The sequence below is a fragment of the Paroedura picta genome, chromosome 9 (assembly GCF_049243985.1).
Source record: "Paroedura picta isolate Pp20150507F chromosome 9, Ppicta_v3.0, whole genome shotgun sequence".
Taxonomy (NCBI): domain Eukaryota; kingdom Metazoa; phylum Chordata; class Lepidosauria; order Squamata; family Gekkonidae; genus Paroedura; species Paroedura picta.
The window spans coordinates 22,787,239-22,799,660 of NC_135377.1; positions in this window are offsets into that span (position 1 = coordinate 22,787,239).

Genomic DNA, 12,422 nt, shown 5'->3' on the forward strand with positions numbered 1-12,422 from the left:
GTATTGAACACCATACATCTCACCTTTCTACCTGAGCAGCACAAGCCTGGAAAGGGAGGGATGGCTTCAGGAGCTGTGAGGTTCCTACAGAATCACCAACAGTTTTCCTGCTTTTCTATTGTCCTAGTTGTGCCTGTTCAGGATGACCTGGGACAGTCAAGCTCAACAGCATTCTGCCCACTGGCAACACCGAGAGAGCGAGCACCCTTTGCTGACAAATACATAGACAAATACATATAAACTATATCAGACTCCTATAACTGAGGATGAAAAGGGCTCTTAGCTCAATGCCTGGTGGCCTTGGATGAGGTGGCCCATTGGGTCCAGGACTGCTCCTCACTGTAGATGTTTTTTGCTTGCTTCATTTAAGCTGCACGTTTTCTGTGGTGTTTTGATTGCAATTTTTGTATTGTTTGAATCCCTTCTGGGAGAATAGTGAAATATTCTAAGTAAGAAAGAGACCGTTGGGCTTGGCGCCAGGGTTCTCGCTGTTCCCTTGATTCTTTCCTTTTATTTCTTTGGCTTTCCCCTTTGAAAGGAAGGCTAGCCATGGGCCTGAATTGGAGCTGGGTACGGATAGTGGCAGAGGGACAAAGGTCAGGAGAAACAGAGCTGACCCCACAGGGGGAAAACATGCACCTGCTCAAGGCAACTTCAGACACCTGTTTCTCCAGAGACAAGTGGCCTCTGAGCTGCCTCAATCAGCTCCTCTTTGAGGGGGAGTATAACCCCACCAAAAGCAGGTGAAACATCCGTCTGAGCCCCTGCCCCATCTCACAGCCCTTCCATTTTCTCTGGCTTGTTTCATTTTTTTTTTAATTGATTCTTCCCACAGCCCTTCATCATGTCCAGATAGTAGACTTGTACCTCTGTTTCTCAGCAGTCCCCCTGCTCCACGACCTCTCCCTTTCCCAGAATACACGATCCTCTACTCTGCACTCTCTGAGCCAGGCGGAAAGCTGACATGCCAGATGAACTTTTGCTCTTCTTAATAATTTTTTTAATATGCATATAAAGGTTTCTGAGAAGCTGTTATAAGAACTCTGAAGCGGATGTTTTTATTATATGAAAAGAGTGTGCTTTTGTTGCTATGTGTTGTATCAACAGACATATAACTGAAGTGAGCGAAGAGGGGCCTGTGGGCTGAGAACAGCCCTACGATGTCTATGCGTCTGTCCGTGGGTGTACAAGCTGCTCTGGTGGTTCTCTGCCACTCGTTTCTGGCTTCTCTGGCGTAACTGAGTGGGCATGAAGCCAGAAGAACTGTACATCCAGGCATTTACTGATTGTGCCCTTCAGGAAAGTACTGGCTGTGATCAGCCTTTGTTCAGGGAAAGGGATGCCTGGATTTTGGCATGTATTGTTTATGTCGGATTCTAGGTGCTTCAGCATTCTATGTTGTTGTTGTTAGGTGCGAAGTCGTGTCCGACCCATCGCGACCCCATGGACAATGATCCTCCAGGCCTTCCTGTCCTCTACCATTCCCCGGAGTCCATTTAAATTTGCACCTACTGCTTCAGTGACTCCATCCAGCCACCTCATTCTCTGTCGTTTCTTCTTTTGCCCTCGATGGCTCCCAGCATTAGGCTCTTCTCCAGGGAGTCCTTCCTTCTCATGAGGTGGCCAAAGTATTTGAGTTTCATCTTCAGGATCTGGCCTTCTAAAGAGCAGTCAGGGCTGATCTCCTCTAGGACTGACCAGTTTGTTTGCCTTGCAGTCCAAGGGACTCGCAAGAGTCTTCTCCAGCACCAGAGTTCAAAAGCATCAATTCTTTGATGCTCGGCCTTCCTTATGGTCCAACTTTCGCAGCCATACATTGCAACTGGGAAGACCATAGCCTTGACTAAACGCATTTTTGTTGGCAAGGTGATGTCTCTGCTTTTTAGGATGCTGTCTAGATTTGCCATAGCTTTCCTCCCCAGGAGCAAGCGTCTTTTAATTTCTTTGCTGCAGTCCCCATCTGCAGTGATCTTGGAGCCCAGGAAAATAAAATCTGTCACTATCTCCATTTCTTCCCCATCTATTTGCCAGGACAGCATTCTATACTGGACATTAATTATACAATGCAAACCAAGAAACATTTTCCAACAGACAGTCCAAATACTGTAATCAAAATCTGGCGATACAATCTAGTCAAACGTGGATTTAAGACCCACCGATACCAGTTGAAAGATTTTGAAATACTTTTAGTTTTTTTCCTTTATTTATCTTGAACACTTCTATGCCACCTTTTCAGAGTCCTGCTTGAAATGGTTTATAATTTTAAAACACTGTGTAAAAATGACATATAAAAGCCATTTTAAAATCACTGGGATTGAAAAGGGCAAACTTTGTTTCGGGACTGTGTCCAGAGCATGAAGTTGGAAGGGATCCGCAGTTCAGTTTTGTTTAGATTGAAGAAAACACATTCTATAGGAAATCATACAGTAGTCAGAAATATATTGAAGAAATTGGAAAGAATCCAAAGATGGGGAGTTCTTGAGCACCCTGAAGTGATACTTAGAGCACTAAATCTTCAGCTGAGAGCTGAATTTGTTCAAAAAAGTTTTTGTTCGACTGGGGTGTCCACCACAGATTGTCACAGTCTTCACAAACTGTGTTTCTGAGTTCTACCAGTCTTTTGAAACTGATGTAAGGCCCTGTCTGCTTCATGCCATTACCAGCGTTATAATATACCTTCATGAGGAAGACCATAGCCATCCGATATGACAGTGGTTCTCAACTTTCCTACTGCCACGACCCTTTAATACATTTCCTCATGTTGTGGTGACCCCAAACCATAAAATTATGCAGGGGTTCTTTCACAGAAATTAAACTGAAACTGACCAATGGCGTGAAGATCCATGGTTCAGGATTGTATATAAATTGTTTCTCCCCAGGGCTTCTCAGTTCAGTTCTGCCTCTTGTCCCACCATGCTGATCTCGCTCTTTTCAGCTGCTTCAGACAGACGAACGCTCTATCTCAATCTACCCTGTAAGGCTGTTGTGTGGATGGCGCCCCCCCCCTACGGCCAAGCTGCTTGCCCTGCCGCGACCTGACCCCCAGGTTGAAAACCACTGTGATATGATGTGTTCTTGTCCACACCCTGCAAATCTCTGTGGGATGTTTTGGGTTGTAGGTTTCTTGGCTAAACAAATCACTAGAAAAAAGGAGGTCCTGCTTTTGGGAAGGAGCTGGATGATAAGGTCAGTCATTCCTGACTATTCCCAGGTGGGGCATTCCTCCCAGGGAAGGGTAACTATGAAGCAGGCAGTATGTTCCTATGGCAGGCACCCAGTGGAAGACAAAGAGGCAGGGACAGGGGAGACACCATCGGGAGGACAGTGTAATGTTACTTCCAGGGACTATCCAGGCATGACATCACACCACTCGAGCAATTACTTTGGCTTTATCATAGAGATTCTGGCAATTCCTAGAGTGCTGTGACATCACTTCTGGGGTTTCCAGAGCCAGTTTTTAATCAATTCTCCAGCCAGCTGATGGAGCAGTGGCAGGAAGCAGAACTTGCTGGCAGGAGATTCCCCATACGGCACTTGGTGGGAAATAGGACTAAGAACAAGATTGTGCCTCATCACCCTACCTACCTGCATACCTACCTTGTCTCCAATGACACCGGTTGTCTATCTGGGGATGTAATGTTCAAATACGTCTTAGGTATGCAAAATCCAGCACACGTAGGCCGATTCCTCAGTTTCCCTCACTTTCATGCACTCTCCTCACTTGGAGGATAAGATTCCGGCCATGAATCCTTAAGTGATGAGTATTCTCAAGGGATGGGTACTCAGGTGATTAGTATACTCATAGTTCCTTCATGGCATATACTGCATGATGTGGTAGTGACTCATGCTGAGAGGTGCTTGCAGGGAACAAAGTTTACAGCTTGGTAGGTTTATTTTGTTTTCAGCAGCAGCAGCAGAGGAAGAAGAGGGGCAGTGACTAAGACCTCATGATAAACATTGTGGTGGGGAAATGTGTGGCCTCAGCAGTACCTGAGAGTGACCAGGGTGGGTGTGAAGAGACAGCACCATTAGCTTGCACTGTTGATCACTCTCATAGAAGTGCTATGCAGCCTGGGCCTTATCACCTCCACTGGGACTGGCCGGTGGCACCTTTGACCATGTCTGAAGCTCGTTCATGTGTATGAATTCTGTGTGCCTGGCAGTGTGCAAAGAATTCCTATAAGTCTTGGCCTCTCTGTTCATGGGGTTTAAGTTCAGAATCCATTTGAGCCTTCACAGAGCCCCGCTTCCCCCGAACTTCCCTCCCCCTCTCCCCTGATGTCCGTATTTTGAACACAGAGGTAGATTATATAACAAAACCTGCCTCTCTTCAAAGAATACTAATGATGCGATGGGGAGATGCTTTAGATGTAGCAAACGTAAATATAGTCTTGTTGTAAAAGGCGCAAGAACCTCTTGTTCCTTCTGCTGTACCATCTGCTTATTTGCTGTATCAGGGAAGGAATTTGTGTTTGATTTCTTCTATCAGAACAAAGAGGCTTTAGAACCAGAAAATGAACATAAAAATCTCAGGACGACTGCAAGAAGCACCAAAACAATTACGTTTTGCAATATTTTGAGCCGTTGTTCAGAATACCAAAGCCTTAATCACTTGGGTCCAGCCAGGGCTCTGATTTGAAGTCTGTTTTCATCACCGGGGATGAATCCTGGAAGGTGGAAGAAATTTACCTATGAGAATGCGCAGCGTGTGGGAGTTCCAATCACAGAACTCAAGTATTGTGGGAAGTTGGACCCTTAGTGATGCAGATCACTGCCTGTGGGATCATCTGATAGAAAAGGCCTGCCACATTCTTATTAAAACTAAACACTGGCAGTTCTTACAGGATGGAAACGAACTTAAGCTCCAGAACGAGGCAGCGCGGCCCATCAGCTGTGTGATCTCTGGACACTCAAAATGCCAGCTGCAAAGTCAACCAAGCATCCTAATATCCTCTCTCAGCACCGTCTCCATGCTCCACTATAACAAATTACCCTGTAGAGGGATTTCAAAATTATCAACCAGGTACCTCATTTCCAGCATTGCATGACTGAGTATTAAGCAGAGGAAAGACTCATGCCAAATAGAGATTTGCAATATATATGTGACTAATAAAGGTGGTTCAAATTATGGAGCCTTTTCGCACAGGGATCTTTGTTGCAAATTGTTTGCGGAATGAAAAATCGCCATTTAAAATAGTGGAATTCATCGTTATGCATACCTGCCTTTGTAGTGGAATCAGTTGCGTTTTTTAGCGTTTCCCACAGGCTTCCGGTCTCGGCAGAAATCGCTAGAAAGGAAGCGCTATTGCCAAGCTCGTCCCGCCCCTGGCCGTCAAGCAGCCAATGGGCAGCCGTTAGCATGCTCCCAAACAGCCCCTTTCCCTTTAAGAAAGGTTTAAAAAAAAAAAACGACCCATAGCAACGAATCTAGGTAGATTCGTTGCTACGGAGAGACCCATCCAGCTGCCTAATGTGAGCTGTCGTTTGATTGTATGATCGTTTGCACGCTGCCTCGAGTGATAAAAAAAAAATCCCCCCCCCCTCTCACGGGCCCGATTTTCGGCTGGATTTATTTGTAAAAAATAAAGGGACTTTATTTCAGCAAACAGGCTTTTCAGTGGTTTGTGCTTAGTGACTAAAAGTGAAGGACTGAAGCCAGGGAAGCCTCTAAACAGAAAGAAGCTCGCCGGTGCGTTTATCCCCGCTCGCTCGGAGAAAAAAAAATGGCGATCGCTTCGCCGGAAGTTTGGAGGAGAGAGCCAGGGGGAGGGACTTTGAAGAACCAGCAACAATGGTAACGCACAGGTCTTTAGCGCTACTGTTGCAGATTGGTTGCAGGAGTGTATCGCTATCCGGAGGGTGAATCCACTTTTCTGGATTCCCCTGAAAGCGCCACAACGAAGCGCTTTTTGCTGATTGGTTTCAGGATTGTTGCAGATTGTCTACGACGTCGTGGGTTATGGCAAATTAGTAGCGTTTCCAAATAGCAACCATTCTGCTACTTTGAAGCCGTGCGAAATGGCCCATGGTTTAGGGTGAGAGTGATGCATTTGTAACTGCTTGCCTGGGAGTGAATATAGATCAGTGGAGAGCATTTGAGATATAAAGCGAGGAGCTCCATGTTCAATCCATGTTCAATCGATTTGATGTACAGCCACATGAACCTGTGTGATTATTAAGATCGTCTTCAGAAGCCCTGATTTCTGTGTGACTACATTTTTAGAGCGAAAGTAGGTGGGAGAAGAGTAGTTTTTTTTATACCTCACTTTCCCCTTACAATCACCTTCTCTTCCTCTCCCCACAACAAGGACCTTGAGAGGTAGGGGCTGAGAGAGTTCCAAGAGAACTGCGACTGGCCCAAGGACACCCAGCAGGCTTCATATGGAGAAGGGGGGAATCCAACCTATCTAGATTAGAGTCCTACACACACTATATCATGCTGGCTACTGGTGATAGGAAATTCTTGAAAGCAGCATCAAACTGACAGAATTCCCTTCCTGCTCCTATTATTCCAGTGCTTCCTCTCTTAAATAGTTTCAAGTCATTAATAAAAAGGAGCAATATCCCACACTCTGAATTAAATATTTCCAAGGAGGGTTCCAAATATCTTGAAAGAGCAGTGGAGAGACAGTGGTATAGCATCTTCATGCGTAGGACTGCAGTTCATCAAAAGCCTGAGGCGCTGTGTCTACTGAGAGCCAGTTTGGTGTTGAGAGCCAGCATGGCATAGTGGTTAAGAGCAGTGACCTCTAATCTGGAGAGCCAGGCTTTATTCCCCCCTCTTCCTCCCCATGCAGCCTGCTGGGTGACCAGTCACAGTTCTCTCAGAGCTGTCTCAGGCCCAGCTATCTCACAGGTTGTCTAGTGTGAGGAGAGGAAGGGAAGTCGATTGTAAGGAGTCCCACTTTGGGACTCCTTCAGGCAGTAAAAAGCAGTGTACAAAAAAACAGGTCTTCTTCTAATGGATGTGAGCCCTACTTTTGCCCAATTGAAAGAATGCTTGCACGGAGGGCTTACAAAACTTTTTCGCTCTTTTTAAAGGGCATGGAATTCCCCAGGCCAGGGCTGGCAACCCTCTCTGAGGCTTGGATGGGCCCAGAAAAGGAACTGGAATAGTAGCATACCCACATGTTGTTGGATGTGGCAGTTTTTTAATTTCTGCTGGGGGAATCCAGGGCTGAATCTGCACTGGGCTTTTTATCCCCGGTGACCCCAAATTTTAAAAGTCGTCTACACATTGTTCAATTTCCATTTTGATATTTAGCACATTAAATTTTCCCTCTGCAACATCTAGGATTGATCCAGGAGTGGATATAACTCACTACATTTGAGAAAACCACTCTGAGAGCCCCAATATTGTGCAGATGTCAGCGTTCTGCCAGATTAACTCCCTTCCCCTCACCCTTGCCCATGCCTCCAATGCTGATGTAGCGAAGCAGTCTGTTGCTGATTGGTCAGGGTGTCAGTTCAAAGATTGCCTGGTTCCCAGTTGTCATTCCCTTGAAACACTTATTAGTGCCCTCACTACTAAAGTGACTGTGCTCCAAGCCCACACTTCTATGTGCCAAGATTTGCCTTTCCAATTGTCTTTCCCTTTTTGAAGTGAGGTCTCCAGAACTTGTTCTCCCCTGCCTTGCTCACTCAGAAAAATAAAAATAAACAAGCAGCCACATGTTCCACCCCCCCCACTATGGTTGTAGAGGAGATGGCAGGAAATAAGCCCCTCTCCAGCCTTCCTTCAATGCCTACTGGAGCTTTGCAACCATTACTTCCCGTGGGAAGGAGAGAGCAGCCACACAATTAAGTGCAGAATGCAAGTTATTTTTCAATTTGTGAAAAACAAAGGCAGAAGACCCAGGTTCAGATCAATCTGAATTCAGCAGGATCAACAATGGAAAAGTGCAGAACCAGCCCAGGAAAAGAATAATGAAACAATGCAATAGGGCCACGAATGCAGAAGTGGAAACCTGTGGATCCAGAGTTTGATGGGTGGCACCCAGGAAAATCCCGCAAAGGACTAGCCGGAGCAGCTTAATAGAATCTTAGGAAAACTGGGACTGTTAGTGGGTCTGTTGTGTTTGCAAGCTTCCCGCCAGGAGACCTCCCCCACGTTTTCCTGCCGTTTTATTGTGGCTTTTTGCCTCCCAACAAGGCAGCAAGGGAAAACAAGTCGAACTTCTCCCTCCCACCCACTCCTTGGCTTGTCAATCACAGCAAGCCAACAATCGCAGCACAGCAGTTGTCTCAGGAACTCAAACATCTGTCCCACCTGAGCCCCCAATTATTTTATTTTTTTAATGTAATTTTATTATTTATTATTATATAAAGCATTTACAGAGAAATTGAGAAGAAAAAGCGACCGGCTGATATGGTTTGCCATCTCTTTTAACATAGATATTCAGTTCCCATCACATATTATTCCTAATCTAGACGTTTTTACAATTTTTCTTAGCCAAGTGATTGTTAATACATATGAGAGTATGATCTGTTATAAGAATACATTCTGTTATTATCTTAAATTAATACTCCATTGTTCAACTCATCCTTCAGGTGGTCGCAGAAAATGAAATTGTGTTTTTTTCCATAGTAGAGTGTTTCTGATTGTCCTTCTGTCAGGGCCAAAGAAATCTCTTACTTGATTCTTGCTTCCAGTCGCCTTTGAGTAGGCTCTGAATCCTTTGTCAATTTGGATCTCTTCCTCTGGTCGCACAGGAATATCTCCTGATAGCTTCCTGGTTGCTGTCGCTTTTGAATAGACTCTTTTTATTTTGCTGATCCAAATCATTTCCTGCTCTGAATAGACTTCCAGGTTTTCGGTACTTTCCTTCCTTGAATCTGTTTTCCCAGGTTCTTCAAAGGTACTTTGGGTTTTTACATCTCTGGCACTCTCTCCCTCCAGTAGATTAACTTCCAGACATTGATTTATTGTTAGCTGAGCTACGTCATCAGCTGGTCTCTCCGGACCATGGGCTCCATCCAAAAGCTCCCCCTTAGTCCCACGGATTTCCTTTTCCAGCTTATTGACTGCTTTCAGTATCTTTGAGTTTCCTTTGCATAACAAATGGAAAAGCTGTGGCTTAGTTAATTCTTCCATAGTTCTAGGCAGTCACAAACTATAAACAGAAAGTCTCGTGAGGTCTCGCGGGAGCACGAGCGATCTCAAGTTATCAGTTTGTCGATCTCCGTATCAAGTCAAATTCCCCCACTGAACTTTCACCAACAAATCTTCAAAGCTCTGTCTTTGTTTGGTTAGTGGGTATAATTAGCTGGGAGTCTCTCACTCGATGAAAGAGGGAATTCGCTTGTAAATTGGTTGACGGGGGGGGGGGGGAGGGAAGAGCTTGTGGGAGGAGAGAAAAGCCAGAAAGCTTTCAATTCTTACTGTTGCAGATTCCAGCTTCTGTCAGCTTCTGCTCCTGTCGATCTGGTAAATGATGGTCTGGGAAGAATGTAAGGTAAGCTGGTCGTTTCAAGCTTGTAAACTTGTTTGCGACAAAGACGCCATCGTGACCTTGAGCACACGCCGCTATTAATCCAGGGAGGTCGGTCTTCCTATCTCCCCACGGATCTGTAGGACCCTCAGGATGCCGTTCCCGGTTCCTGGGGCGACCGGTGAGCAGATTTGCGTATCTGCTCAGGTCAGCCAGGTGCAGAAGCTCCTGACCCTCGGCATGGCTTAAGAGCTGAACAGAAGTCCAGCTTTTTTATGGCGCCATCTTCAGTCGTCTCCCCCCCAATTATTTTTTAACTGAACTTTCAGCTTGCTATGTGGTAGCATGACAACATTAACACGTTTTTAATTTCAAAATGAACACTTGCGAATAGCTATGGAGAAAAGTCACAACGATAAAGCATCCCCCCCACTTTTGGAATTTGTTTGTTTTTGTCTCTATTTATGTTCTGGTAGATTTCTGAGAGGCTAGGCGTGGTGATTGGATCCTGACTGCTGGGGGGGGGGAGAAGTTACACTTGTTTTCCCTTGCCACCTTGTTGGCAGGCAAAAAGCTGCGTCAAGGTGGTGAGAAAACACAGGATGGGTCTCCGGTCAGGAAGCTTACAACCATGTGGCAAGGAAGAGGCAGCATGAATTTGGTGCCTCCGTGCGGAATTGGTCTTATCCTAGGACAAGAAACAAACTTGAAGTCTCATCCATCATCTTCAGAGGAAGAGTTGCTGCTGCTGCAAGAGGGCATTCCTGGCATCTGGCACTCAGCTCCAGGCTTAGCATCAGAAAGAACACCAAGGCCTGTCTGTGCTTTCTTTGAAGTGGACTCTGAGTAGCCTCTGCTCTGAGGCAGTGATGAATGAACCAGTAATGGTGTCTTTGGGAATGTTTTTCACAGTTGCTTTCTGTTGTATCTAAATACTTTGGGTTTATGTTTTGAATTATGAACATTACCCTAAATAGACTTTGAACTTGGCCCTTAGGACTCAAGGGGTTACATAAATATAAAAATAATACTTTTAAATCTCTGGTCCTCGGGGACACAACTACCTAGAAAGCATGCAGCGAATACTGCTGACTCCACACACCGATGGAGATGCCTTTTCTCTTCTGCAGAGAAATAACATGCTTTACTGTTGTTCTCTCTTGCCCCGGAGGGACGGGCCAGAACAAATGGGATGAAATTAATTCAACAGAAATTCTGTCTAAACATCAGGATGAAGTTCCTGACAGAGAGGTTTCTCAGTGGAACAGGCTTCAGCCAGATCTTGGAGACTCTTTTTGGAGATCCAGGGGAACACACAAACCACAAGTGAGCCACAATCCCCCTCCCCTTGGGCAAAATCTCCCCCTGGCCACAAACCTGCTCCAATTGTACTCGATTCTCTCCTTTCAGGAAAACTGCTAAATCCAGAGGAGTGGCCTTGATCAGGATTCATCACCCAACCTGACTAAGTCAGTTAAAGCAATGTAGTGAGAACAAAGCAGCCCCCAAAGTTCTGGAACTGCAAACTGTAACTCCGGGGAGGGAGTGGGAGCAGGACTCTGGCAGCTTCAAACAGCTGTTCCAATTCTGTTTCTTTGCCCAGAGCCACACTATGAATTTGGTGAGCTTAGGCATTTTTGCCTTTGTGGATCCCTTCTACCATAATAATAAAATTCATATTAAAATATTTTTGCTATAACTTTAAATATGTCAACAATCTATTTTTTCTGTTTTAGGTAAAATTTATATTCTTCATATTTATATAATATTATATAAATTTATATAGTTTATATAATAGGTTTTCCATGGATCCCCCCCCCCATTCTTTTTTTTTTCCAGTGGGAGAAAAAAAGTTAAAACATTTTCTTTGACCCTAAAAGTTCACTTCCCCCCTGAGGCTTGTAAAATAAATTAAAACATTTTTGTGGGTCCCTAAAAATATCATGGGCTCTTGACCCTGTGTCTACTAGCCCTGCTAGACAAGTGGACCTTGCTCTCTCCTCCTTCCCCCTGCCTGCTTTCATGGCGTGCAATGAAGGAAGTTCACTCTGGTTACTCACAGGGCAGGTCAACCAAATTTCATCGTCTCCCTACTAATTATTTATTTTTAGATTTTTTTACCCCACCATTCCCTGGACTTACAACAAGTTTTAAAACACACAAAAATTAAATATAATATCGGTTTTAAAATTTAAAATTCAGTTTAAGAATCCATCGGTTCAATCACAAAAGTCTCTGTGGCCGCGTCTTGCATGGAGCATGAAGACAGACGACGGGCTGAAGCCCAAGTAGAGGATTTGGAGTGGTGCCCACAGGTGGTCTTCTGAACCAGGAGGCCAGCGTCTTCTGGATGTTCTCTCTCTCGTCTCACCTGTAGGCTTGGTGGAAGAGCTCTGCCTTCGCAGGTCCTGCAAAACAAATAGGGTCCTGATCTCATGAAGGGGAGAGGACACGCAGTAATGGGTTTAAACTTCAAGTACAACGATATAGGCTAGATATCAGGAAAAAGTTTTTCACAGTCAGAGTAGTTCAGCAGTGGAATAGGCTGCCTAAGGAGGTGGTGAGCTCCCCCTCACAGGCAGTCTTCAAGCAAAGGCTGGATACACACTTTTCTTGGATGCTTTAGGATGCTTTGGGCTGATCCTGCGTTGAGCAGGGGGTTGGACTAGATGGCCTGTACGGCCCCTTCCAACTCTATGATTCTATGATTCTACCAGGCTGGGGCCACGGCTGAAAAAGCCCTGGCCCTGGTTGAGGCCAGTTTCACCTCTTTCATATTCTAAATCAGATTTAGGACCTCAGTCAGTAGGGGGGGACTAGTTTCAAAATGGTTTAAATAAGTAAACTCCAAGTCATTCACCAGCCTGTATTCATATGTTCCCCTGTAGCCAGACTGATTTTCCAACCAAGATTCCTGCAAGAACTGAGGTGGTGGGGTGGGGTGGAGGGGTGGGGAGGGAGCATCAGTTCTGTACAAGCCCAAGAGCAAGC